This window comes from Lutjanus erythropterus, chromosome 19 (assembly GCF_056507025.1).
Source record: "Lutjanus erythropterus isolate fLutEry1 chromosome 19, fLutEry1.hap2, whole genome shotgun sequence".
NCBI classification, from domain to species: domain Eukaryota; kingdom Metazoa; phylum Chordata; class Actinopteri; order Lutjaniformes; family Lutjanidae; genus Lutjanus; species Lutjanus erythropterus.
The window spans coordinates 32164962-32177397 of NC_139335.1; the positions used below are offsets into that span (position 1 = coordinate 32164962).

Below are 12436 nucleotides of genomic sequence, written 5' to 3' on the forward strand. Positions count from 1 at the left end.
TCCCCCACACTACATGGTGAAAAATACTTTTATGTTTATGATATAGTGTTTTAGTAAATTAACTTTAAAAGTTTAAGTAGGCTACATACAAAAGAAACCAACACTTTTCATTTAAAAGTACTCATCTAACAGTTGGTTCAAACTAAGGTCCCGCCTCTGACTAGACAGATAACCAATCATACTTGAGCATAATGGCCTATCAGATATCAAGATTGGCCTGTTGTGAGTTAATTCCTGCATAAATGAATGTTCTTGACTATTATTACTGCCATTTCCACATCACTCTATATTATCTTCACACTTTAGTGAAAACAAACACGTTAAAACTTTAGAAATGAGACATATATTAATTTAGTCTTATCAGAAAAATAGTATATAGGACATTTTAGCCTCAATTATATATATGCATATATACATTTTCAATACTAAAATACGGAAGCCCATTTCCATCACTGAAAGAAAAAATATTGCCATGGTAAGTCATAATTATGACGTAAAAAACATCTAAATTATGAGATAAAACTCAGAATTTCTGCTTTTTATCTCATAATTTTGACTTTTTTAAAAATCTCATAATTCTGACTTACTATGGGGATATTTTTTCTTTCAGTGGCTTCCATAATAAAAAGTGTAGTGCAGACATTAATCTTAGATTTGCACAATTTCCTCCACAGTCTTTTACTTATCTGAGGATCCAAATAAAATCTCCTGTGACCCACAGTGAGTGTAAAGTGGAAACTAAAGACCACATTTTGAAAAAAAAAAAAATATATTATTTTTAAACTTTAGCTTAGATACATTAAAAATGAAGAGCCAGATAACCCATTTACAGGTTAATGGATGCTCTCACATCCAGGCTCTCAGACTAATTTGTGTTGAAACTGCATAATCATTCACTGGCTCATTTGACCTTGATTAGCACGCAGATTTGGTGTTCAAGACAGTTTTTTTTTCCTCTTTTAAAATACAAGCTGGATGTGAATTTCACGCCTGTTGATCCCATCTTAAATTGCAACAAAGTCAGAAATTTGGAAAACAGTCAAGATATCAGCATGAACACCTTAGAGCTGCTTCAAGTGGTTCTGCTGATCATTTTCTTTCAAGCTGCACTACAGTCTGTAGCTTCAGTGCCTCCTGCACTCTCCTGCAAACTTTTAATTTGTCACTTCCTGTGAGCAGAACTGATTTCCTGCCAGAATTTCATTTGAGTAAAGAAACCTGATATGGTGTACATCACGCCATATCTGTTAGAGTGAATGTGAGAGTGCTGCTGCTGAAGGGCTTGACTGGCTGAGAGCCGAGGTTGGATGAAATGATGCACTGTTTGCCTTTTAGTTCTGCTCCGCTTCATGTTCACGCCGGGTTTTTACAAACGAACCGAGGGCTGTAAACAGAGCAACACGGACTGACAGGTAAATCATTGATTGGACAGTTCTGGCGATGTCATCCCACATCATTAGTTCTAGATGGACCCATGTGGGGAAATCAGATTCTGGTGTCTGGCAGCAGATCACGCTGCACTTCTCATTAACTGAGCATTAAAGCTACAAGAGCTGAACGATTTAAAAAATTATCTAGCAGTGATTATTTTTACTAATGTGATATGATTTGCAGTAATAGAGAGAATGATCATTTTTACACTATTCTCACATTTCTTGTTTGCACCAACCAATGTTGAACTGCATGATTTGTTGATTAATGGATTAATCAATCAGTTGAAAGCTATTACATCACAGCAACTACACTGATAATCAATTAATCAGTTTGGATCTTGTGAATTGTAGAAAATCTTAAATGTGAATATTTTCTGGTTTCTTTACTCCTCTCTGACAGTAAACTGAATATTTTTGAGTTGTGGACACAACGAGACATTTGAGGACGTCATCTTGGACTTTGAGAAACACATCAAAATTTTCTGACATTTTGTGGACCAAACAACTAATCGATTAATCATTAAGTGATTATAAAAATAAGCATTATTTGCAGCCCTACAAAGATGTTTTTTTAAGTCTGTAGAATCTTTGCAGCACAATAATTTTACAAACAAAAACCAAGTTTTATCAAATATTGCACCTCTTGCAATTTGAGCAGCAAACCATGCTGCGATTTTTGAGAAATTTTTGATTAATTGTTCAGTCCTAAAGGGACAGTTCACCCCAAAATTAAAATAAATATTTTCCTCTGGCCTGTAGTGTTATTTATCCATTTATATATTTTGGTGTGAGTCACAGAGTTTTGGCACGCAGCTTGTGGTGGTCAAAGCACCAAAAATATACATTTGAAAAATTAAAAACCAGCATCTCTTTCCAAAAATCATGACCCAGTTACTCCAGATAATCCACAGACCTTGTGCACAGTTTCAAGTAAGAACTACTACCCAGCACCCTCCCATAATTTGTATTGCCCTCCACCTTTATTATGAATAGTCCTCAAACACATCCACAAGTTTTTTATATTTATCTAATGTCATCCATGTTGCCAGATAGTCAGCGAAGCACAATGTAGCCACACAGTCCACTCATTACATACAATGCCACTCCATCTGTCACCACAACCTGGCAACCAAAAGTTCCATGTGTATTGACACTTAAATGTCGGCAGGTATGGAAACTTCCCACACTGATGCACATAAGTTGGTTGGTAATAACATATATATGCCAACACAGTCTCCTGGGAGTTTGAGAGACTTTGTCAGTTGTCAGTATTTTTCTGTCAATTTTCTTTCATTTTTCTTCATTTTCTGTCAAAATTCTGTGAAAGTTAGCCTTGTCTTGGTTCCATGGTGTAATGGTTAGCATGCTGGACTGTGAGTCCAGTGATCTGAGTTCAAATCTCAGTGGAACTTCTGATCTCAAACATGAACACAGGAAAGAATGCAACTTGTGTAGGAGGTGGTGTTGTGTCCTACAAGACATGTTAATGAAAATATTCTCAATTTGTAAAGGATCAAATCCTTTGTGGTTACTGCTTCCCTTATTAGTGAAGCTAGCTTTAAGCACGCTGAAAGACACATAATGGTCCTTGTGAAAGTGGAAATGGATTTCTTCTTAAGTGGTTCTTGTGAGCGATTTAGGAGAACTTGCCACATTCAGCAGTTTTTTGTATTTTAAATTTTATCAATACAGTTTAGGAGTCAATGTACAGTTGTCTGCTATTATCACAACCAAGTTTTTAATTAATAATTGCAGTTAAGATAAGAATATGAAAATGTTTTTGCATAAGGCCCAATGTCTCACTACCTTTGGTCTTGACAACTCTTGACCTGGGTTAGAAACCTGATCTTCAAGTGAGAGTTATAAATGTAGCAAAAGTTATGTAGTAGTTTCATGATGTAATGACATGATGTTGTCATTACAGTGTTTGGCCACTCTGTCAAGTTTGCCAGTACCATACTGGTTTCATGGTGTAATGGTTAGTGCTCTGGACTCTGAATCTAGTCATGTGAGTTCAAAACTCAGTGGAACCTAGATCAAGGAAAGTGACAGGTAAGGAAGTTGTTTGTTGAAACAATGTAGAGTGTTGTGTTGTTGGGGGCAATGAAACCTCAGCTGTTGGTTCTTTGCAAGATTTGTTCTAGTGGCGTGCACAAGTGATTTAGCAGAACTTGATTCATTCAACAATTTCCTCTAAAATATGAACACAATTTACAATGTCCAGACCTGTCACAGAGTCATGTGCAGTCAGTCTGCTGTTATCCAAAGCAAAGTTTTTACTAATGACTGTATATTTCATTAGTCTGAAGACAGAGTTTGAAAAATAAATTACACTACACAGACATAATTATGTCTATGCCTCTCATCATTAATTTAATGATGTATTACTACCTGCTGTCAGGGGTATTGGCTGTATAACTTCACAGGGAGGTTCATGAAGTCTGTCCATGGAAACATCCTCACTTATTCATCCTATTTCTGTGCTTCTCCTCGATCGCCTTGTTGTGGTGAGGCGTCTTTGAAGCCATTTTCATATTGAGACATTTCTTCTTTATTTCTGTAACAGTATCATCCTCAGGTAACATGACATTAACAGCACTTGTTTTTCCTGTTTCTTGGCTTTATCATGTCTTTTAATTTCACTGCCGATGTTGTTAAAATGATCAGCTTTACTTTATGGATCTCTGAGAGCAGGACTTCAAACTCCAAACCGGTAAAATTATTCTTTTCACTCTTGCTACTCAATTTACACAGTTATCTGAAGCTTGCTGAATCTAACAAGTCATGTTCATGCAAGCCCTTCATACAAAAACACTTACGTACAAAACACTTAACCTAGGTTAAAAACCTGATCCTCAAGTGAGAGCTAACTATGTTGCAAAAGATGGGCAGTGGTTCCATGGTGTAAAGGTTTGCATCTAAATTGAAATCTCACTGGACCATAATCTAAAACAAGTGAGAGTTAATGGTTGAACTGATGGAGGGGTCTGCATTGTTGATGAAAACTACCACAAAATCTGTTCCTCCAGATGAAAGAGCAGTTTAATGCATTTAAAGTTGGGGTGACAGCAAAACCCCTGATGCTTAAGAATGAAGCCAAAGCCGAAGTGCCAAAAACTGCAGTTCTTTGAGTGGCCACTTGAAACCGACTCCAAAAGTGAGTTATTCTGACTCTCATAAAATGCCCAATTTTGGTACAAAAACTGTTTTTGGTCTTTACAGCTATTTTATTCTGTTGATGAGATGTCAATTTGTATACAGCTGACCCATTTTAATTATTAGAAGGCTTAAACTTTTGCATAATTAAGGGTGGATCCAATCTGAATGACAGGTGTGTGTGTGTGGTGACCTGACAGGTAGATGCTTTGTCCGACTACTTCAGCTCCACTGACTCATTAATGCACCACTAACCATGCTGCCTATTTGTGGTGATACCATGTCAAAAACTGTTTTAAAGCTCTGTGTAGTGGTTCCATGGTGTAATGGTAAGCACTCTGGAACCTAATTTGAAGCAAGTGACAGGCAAAAGAGTGAACTGTTGAAACAATGCAGGGGGTTGTGTTGCTGTCATTACAGCATTTGGCCACTGTTAAGGTTGCTTGCCTTGTAGTGGTTCCATGGTGTAAGAGTTGGTGCTCTGGAGTTTAGATCCAAGTTCAAACCTTGGTGGAGCCTAACCTTAAGCATGAATATGGGAAAGGATGCAACTGGTCCACTGCATGCTAGTCTTTGCTATAGGAAAAATCTGGACTTAATCTTCTTTAGTTCTTTCACAGCTAGTATGTTGAAATACACACAATATTTCTTTCGATTTCTTAAATACCTTTGGGCCTAAAAACTCTGGACTCCATTAATAGAGTTAATGGTTGAAACAATGGAGAGGCCTGTGTGCCTGGAACAAAAGCTGTTTTTGGCTTGTTTACTAACCCGTTTAAATTATATTAAGGCTTATAGTTATGTATAATTAAGGCTGTGGCAGCTTTGAAAGACATGACTGTACTGTCACAGATGGCTAGCTGCTAGGTAGCCACTCCACCACGTTGTCCATTTTTGGTGATAATGTGTCAGAAGAGGTGCAGCATGACTGAGCAGTGGTTCCATGGTGTAATGGTTAGCACGCTGGACTTTGAATCCAGTGATCCGAGTTCAAATCTCGGTGGAACCTAATTTAAAGCAAGTGACAGGTAAAAGAATTGATTGTCAGACCAAAAAGAGTGAAACCTCAGCTCTTGGTTCACTGGTAACAAGCCAGGGAGAACATGAACCACAGCAGATGTGAAAAACAATAATGAGGCTCACAGTAAGTTCCTGTGGAAATGGTAGGCCAGGTCTCCTAAACATATTAATTTTTGTTTTTAAGTTTAGAAAGATTGCACAAGCTACTACAAAGTGGTTTGGTCCACTGCCTGCCTTCCCCACGTATCAGCCCTCGGTAGGAGATGAATGTCTGTGCAGGCTGCAGCAGACTCCTAGCTGACCTCTAGCTACAAACTTAAAACAAAGGATGTGTCAGATGTTTTCTTTTTCTAATATCAGTACAATTAAACACATTCACAGACTGCATTTTGTTAGTTCTTCCTCTTACAAAGGCTAACAAGGTCTTCCTCTGTATACATTACAGAGGAAGACCCCACCCCCCCAACACAACATAAAAATTCAAACTTCAAAATTTCAAGGCAATGGACTGGAACAGATTTTGGAGTTTTGAGCCCAATGCAAATTCATTACTTCTGAAAAAGCTTTACCAACTACTGATCTTTTGTTGAGATAATTTACTTTTCCTCTTTAGATAAACTTACAACGTTGTATTTTGAAAAATATTGTGTAAGTTCATTGACATGAAATTAAATTTTGAAATTGTAATATTTTAAATTAAAATAAATTATTTTTCCAGGCACTAAAAAAAGACAAATCAGGGACTATTTTTTTTAGTTTCTTAAATTCAAAGATTGAAGTTTATCTAAAGAAAAAAGTTATCTCAACTAAACATTATTGGCCAGCAAAACTCTTTCAAGTTTATTTGAAAACTTCAAACAGAATTTGAGTTGGGCTCAAAACTCTATTGGAGTGCCTTTAAAATTTTAAGTCGTCTCAACATTGCAGTAAGTGCTTCACCATCGGTTGCCTGACAAGAATCTGCACTCTACTTAGTGACCTCTTCTAGTTTTCTGCTGTGAGTCTTTATGCTGATAAGCTCTTAAGTGTCTGAGGGAGAGCATGTAGTGTGTGTGTGTGTGCGTGTGTGTGTGTGTGTGTGTGTGCATGGCAGAGACGGAGACAGATAGGCTGTCAAAATGATTAATTCCCTGTTTGAATGACCCCACACTCACCTCTGTCTTCTTCCATCTACTCGGCTCTCATCCTCTTACCTCTCCTTTATTCTCTTCTCATCTCTTCCACCCTCGTTCTCTCTAGTCCTGTTCCCCACTTCGCTCTTTTTTCCTCCCTCCCTAATCACCACCTCCTTCCACTCTGTTTTTCTTTCTTTCTCTTCCTCATTTTCTTTCGCTCGGTCTTCTCCTGACATTTCTCTTGTCACTCAAGTCAAACTGGTCTTTAGCTGCCACCTCTGTTCTCCCCAAGGCTTTTCTCCCACAAGAATATAGTGGAGAAACACCCAACTTGCATTGATTTTTCCTGAAGATGTCAGCAGCACTGATCATTTATAACCAGACTTCAGTCTAAAACCCATCTGGACTCCAGGTGAAGACTACCTCCTGCAGGCTGGAAATGTGCTTGTAAAATGTTGCAGCTGTAATTCACACAACATAATCCAGTTATCATCTGTCCATTAATATGCTTGGTGTGCTGATTTACTGATAAACATTCTGCTGCTGGGGGACTTATCTGTAACCAATCATAGCTTATGTCAATTTATGGAGGTTGAAGTGGCAAATAACAGTGATACCCTGTAAAAGTGCGGAGTAGTTTTGTCTTTTTTGAAGCTTTACAACACTAAGAACTCAACAGCAAAAGTTTAAAGAACTGTTTTAGATGGCACTGACATAAATCACAATTGGGGCGTCCAGTGAGAAAATGTGCATGTCCCTGTGTCCTTGTGAAAGCCAATGAAAAGCAGCCTTTTTTTTTTTTTTTCTCACATGAGATTTTATTTGGGCCCTCATTTAAATTCTGCAAATTTAGGATTTATGTCTACAGTATACTTTTTATAATGGAAGCACATTTCTGCCACTGAAACTAAAAATATAGCCATTGTAAGTCAGAATTATGGGATAAAAAAAAAGTGAAATTATGACTTTATATCTCATAATTATCTTATCCTGATAAGCCTGATAAAGTTTAACATGTGTATATGTTATCAATAAAGTGTCAACATAATATAAGTTGATGCAGAAATAGCAATGGTCATTTATTGATATGGCTTATTGTGACTTTGGTTGTAGCTTTTTATCCTTTTTAAAAAGTGAGTCCCCAGGAAAAAAAAAAAAAGTTTGGGAAACACTGATTTAGAGCATTGGTTCCCAACCCGGGGTCTGGGCCCCTCTAAGAGGGGCGGCAAAAATCACATGGGGTCCCCAAGCTTTGCCTGCTCTGAGGCTGTCAAAATTAGATGTGCACATGTTAACAAAAATCACAATTCATGCAAAAGACTGTACATGAAGGAATTTACAAAGGTAAGTTTTGTCCTCACTCACTGCAGTAGGATACAAGAAAACATGTTTAACAATAATAATTGTTTCATACCTGTTGTCCTCATTGTCCACTGGAAATTTGTTGGACCTGGTAAAGTTGTTACCTATAAACTTTAAGGATTTAAATGTCATTTATTGGCCCAGCAGATGAAATTCAACTTGGTTGTTAAGTACTGCATGTTGGGCAATTTGAATAATTACCATACTGAGCTAATTAACTGAGCTAAAATAAGTTGATTTTGCTTCTTGTTAACTTAGAAAGTTGATCTAAGAGTCTCATGGTGGTTCTCACACAGTGGCCCAGGTCCCCTAAGGAGCCATGGCAGCCTGCCAAGAGGTCCGAGAAAAATTCTGAGATTCAGTTACTTAAATTGTCATGATATTAAAATCATTCATTCAAGGGCTTCATTATAAACCACATTTATTTTGCAATTAGACAAACAATTTGAGTAATTAGCAGTTTACTTTAATGTTAATGAGCTGTTTAGTAAAATAATAATAATAACATAATGAGTTTGCATTCCAAAATTATATGTATTTTATTATATAATATATAATAAAATATCAAAATAATGGCTTAGTATTTTAAAAAATGACCTAGTATCTCAAAATAATAGCTCAGCATATCAACAAGGGGACTTTATCTTAAATATGTGGTCCAGTCAGCAGGAACAAAATGTGCCAACATGAAGACTAACCAACATTCAAAACCATTTGTTTTACATAACTTTATTACATTTCACTTAAAGCCAAAGTTTTTAGTACAGGAAACTGCAGAAGGAGCATATGATTCTCTCCAAGGCTCTTTGAAGCAAAGCTCAAATCAGATCTAATGGATGATGCAAATGTAACAGAATCACTAATTACAAACAAAGAGGAGAGTGTAATTTGTCTCTTGGCCTTGAGGATCATGTTCATCCTCTCCTTTAACACAACTCTCTGGATATTATTATTTAATGCCACATCGAAATTAAATGAAATCTAATAAACAAGTCCAAATGGTCTCTGGGTTAGTTAATGAAAGATTGTCGTCACAGATCAATTACTGTGTGACTGAGTGGGAGTGTGTATGTCTCTCTGTGTGTGAATGTGTGTGCCTTTGTGTACTGGAGTCAGTCTGTGAGATAGGATATGACTAATGAACTGTCACTTTCACAACACACACACACACACACACACACACACACACACACACACACACACACACACACACATGTGTACTGTCCAATCTATTAGTAAAATGTCAGCATGCTGCAGAGCATTCAAAGTCTTTGTGAAGACAGTCATTTGTCATATGGAGGTCGTATCACACCTCTCTGTAGCATCTCTTTGCTGCGAGTGTGAAGGTCACTCTGTCACTGCGTCGGATGTAAATGGAGTTGATGGCCTTTTGTGAGCGGTGTGGTCACAAGCTGACATATAATAGACTGCAGGGTGATATTGTTGCTGATTGGCTATTAATGAACATCCATCTTTGAAATTATATTATTTGCTTCTGCAAAATGACTGAAACAGACAAAGTAAACACTGACAGGCTAACAAGCAGGTGAGTATGTTAAAAGAACGCTTCACCTCAAAATCAAAACTACGTATTTTTCTTCTTAACTGTAGTGCTTCTTATCCGTCTAGACTTTTTTTGTTGTGAGTTGCAGCATTTTGAAGACATCAAGCTGTAGAGATGTCTGCCTTCTTTCTAATATAATGGGACTAAATGGTCTAAACCAGTAACCTGGTTTGGTACACCTCCCCCTCCCCTCACCCTCACCAACATTAACAGCAGTTCACTTCAGCTCACTTCAGTTCCAACTACCAGACACAGAAGAAAAAGAAACACCATCCTGTCACCGTCCTCTGGCTCTGGTAGCTCAAACATGTCTCTACATGTCCAATAAAGCTGCCAGATGGAGCGTCCATGTTTCAGGTTGTTTTCAGGTTGTAGTGGTGTTTGACACTGAGACAGTGGAGTGGACATGGCTGCAGCGGTTCAGAGCAGAGAAAACTGCTTATTTTTTCATGATTTATGAGCCACTTCCACTGCTGCACTGAACCAAACTGTACAGCACCAAATTCCATTTCCATTATCACTTTCAGCATGCTGAGCCTCACCGAGTCATGCCCAAGATGGACCTACTCTGGAGTGGTGCCAAAGCGAGCCCAACCCCCCTCAAATTGGGTTGCAGTGACGTCTTACTGGTTGCGGCTAACATGTGATGACCCTTCTCTCTCCCCCTTGAACATTTAGTGTCATGATTTTCAGCTCGTGTGTGCAGGAGAGCAGAGAGAAAGACATTTCTTGAAGTCTCTTTATGTTCAGCTCTCAGTACTTTTGTAGCTTCCAACAGAATCTTTATATTTTGAAATGTAGTTTCTCTCCTATGTTGCTGTTTGTACTTTCAGGTATCTGCATTATTTTACCGTTTCATATTTGCTTTCAGCTCTGTCAGAGTCGTGTCAAGTTACTGCTGATGAAACCCCCAAATGAAAACATTTAATGTTTGGGCTGCTTCATGATAAAAGTGTTTAAGTATCAACACAACACAGGACTTTTATTGTGAAGAATTTAAGGAAACAGTGTGTTTATCCCAGAGATGTATATGTGATGGTTTAACCACTGCTTTAAAGCTATTTGACTTGAGCCTCCTTGAACTCCTCTTTAGGTAAAAAACACACCTTCAAGTGGGTAGCCCAGTTGTGATGGAAATGCAAACCCCTGCTGTGGCGGGCTGACGGGCCAAGTCAAACTGAGTCGAGCCAGGCCAGGTCTGTGTGTAGAAAATAGCCATGAGATACCTAATTTTATATATTTAGCAATTTTTTTAATCATTCAAATTTGGCTGGGTGGTTAAAAACACATATTTCTGTGGTGCAACAAACTTAGAACATACATTTATTGTCGCTTTACAGTAGAGTAAGGTAATGAATTCATTAATTAATTATGAGGCTGAACATGCCATTTTATGTTTTGTGTTTTTGCGTAATGTGTAATTATCACGTTTTGTACCTTTGGTTGCTGTTTTTGTTATTGTTGTGTTGGTCTGTGTCTAATTTTCTTTTGTGTGTCTGCATTTGATATAAAAGAGAAAAAAAAAAGGAACATGAAGATAATGTTTGACTTGGCCCATGGCCCCCCAAATCACTACTTCAGTCCCTGTTCAGCACATTTGTACTTACTGAGACAAATGTATGTGCTCTTTAGCTGAGTTTGTGCAGTACTTATTTTGTGTGCGCCTGTGCAGTCCATATGAATGTGTGAAAACAGTGTGGATTACTGTAAAACTGTATGTAAATGCTGCTTGTGAATTTCCAAGCAACAAAGAAATCTGTTGCTGACAGCGGGAGCCAAAACAGCCAATCTGTTGTGCAACAGCTTCTGAGGAAACTCACTTAACAAGAAGCTAGAGCACGAGAGAGGCTGGCCCCGATAACTGGATAACACACAGGTACACACTACACTACACACACACGCACACACACACACAGTCAAAGGTGTCCAATTTTGTTTTTGACTCTATAACCTACACATACACCCACAGCCAGTCCACAGTCGCACAAACACAGGCCGTCGCGTTCACCCTCGATCTCTCATATCGTTTTCTCACACACAAACACAATCTCACCGTACACATGCTTTCCATCCCTCTCTCCTCTCAGCATACTCCCAAACACACACACACACTCACTCGCCAGGACAGATGGCCATGCTATGTGCTCTCGCTCAGCAGATGCACAAGAGCATTAATCATGAAAAAAAGACTCAGAGGATTTAACTCTTACTACAGTTGTGCTGCTTCCGGTAGAAGAGCCCTGATTAATTTCTCTTTTGAAGAACATCGACAGTCCAACCTCTCTTAAATAGTGCTGATGCAAACATGCCACAAAAGACAGAAAGGAATCTGCTATTTGAAGATTTTAAAACCAAGAAATCACATATGATTCCTCAGATATGAAGAGCTGGAGAAGAGGACAGCAGATTACAAGGAAAATCTTGCCTGTTGCTGATTTATTGAATATACCACTATAAAGTATGTATTTATATTGGGGGGTGACACATAGCAGAGTTAATAGCAGACCACATTCACAAACCCTGTGGCCCTGTGTGTCTCAGAGGGTTAACACTGGCACAGTGAGCAGGATTCCTCCCACCAGGTGCAGCCACAGTCATATTTATGCACACATGGCAATGTGAGACTCTTTGGCTAAAAATGGCATGTGATTAGTTCAACTCTGGCCAGTAGCCTGATCAGTTGGCACTCCCGCCCAGTCGGTTTCATTACGATATGTCTTGGGCCTGAAGAAGCACTGCACCTCAGAAATCCTATGCAAGAGAGACAAACCAGAAGCCTGGGATCA

The 12436-nt window shown here is 38.4% G+C and overlaps 1 protein-coding gene and 2 non-coding genes across 3 annotated transcripts in view; 2 read left to right on the forward strand and 1 right to left on the reverse strand.

Annotated features, from left to right (window-relative positions):
* The window catches only part of LOC146310152 (carbonic anhydrase-related protein 10-like), a 165788-nt gene that overhangs the window by 57118 nt on the left and 96234 nt on the right, over positions 1-12436 (reverse strand). The gene's annotated exons all lie outside the window — the stretch shown is intronic.
* Positions 2774-2845, forward strand: trnah-gug (transfer RNA histidin (anticodon GUG)). Its single transcript has one exon. It is a non-coding gene; the product is annotated as a tRNA-His (tRNA).
* trnaq-uug (transfer RNA glutamine (anticodon UUG)) lies at positions 5527-5598 on the forward strand. The gene has a single exon. It is a non-coding gene; the product is annotated as a tRNA-Gln (tRNA).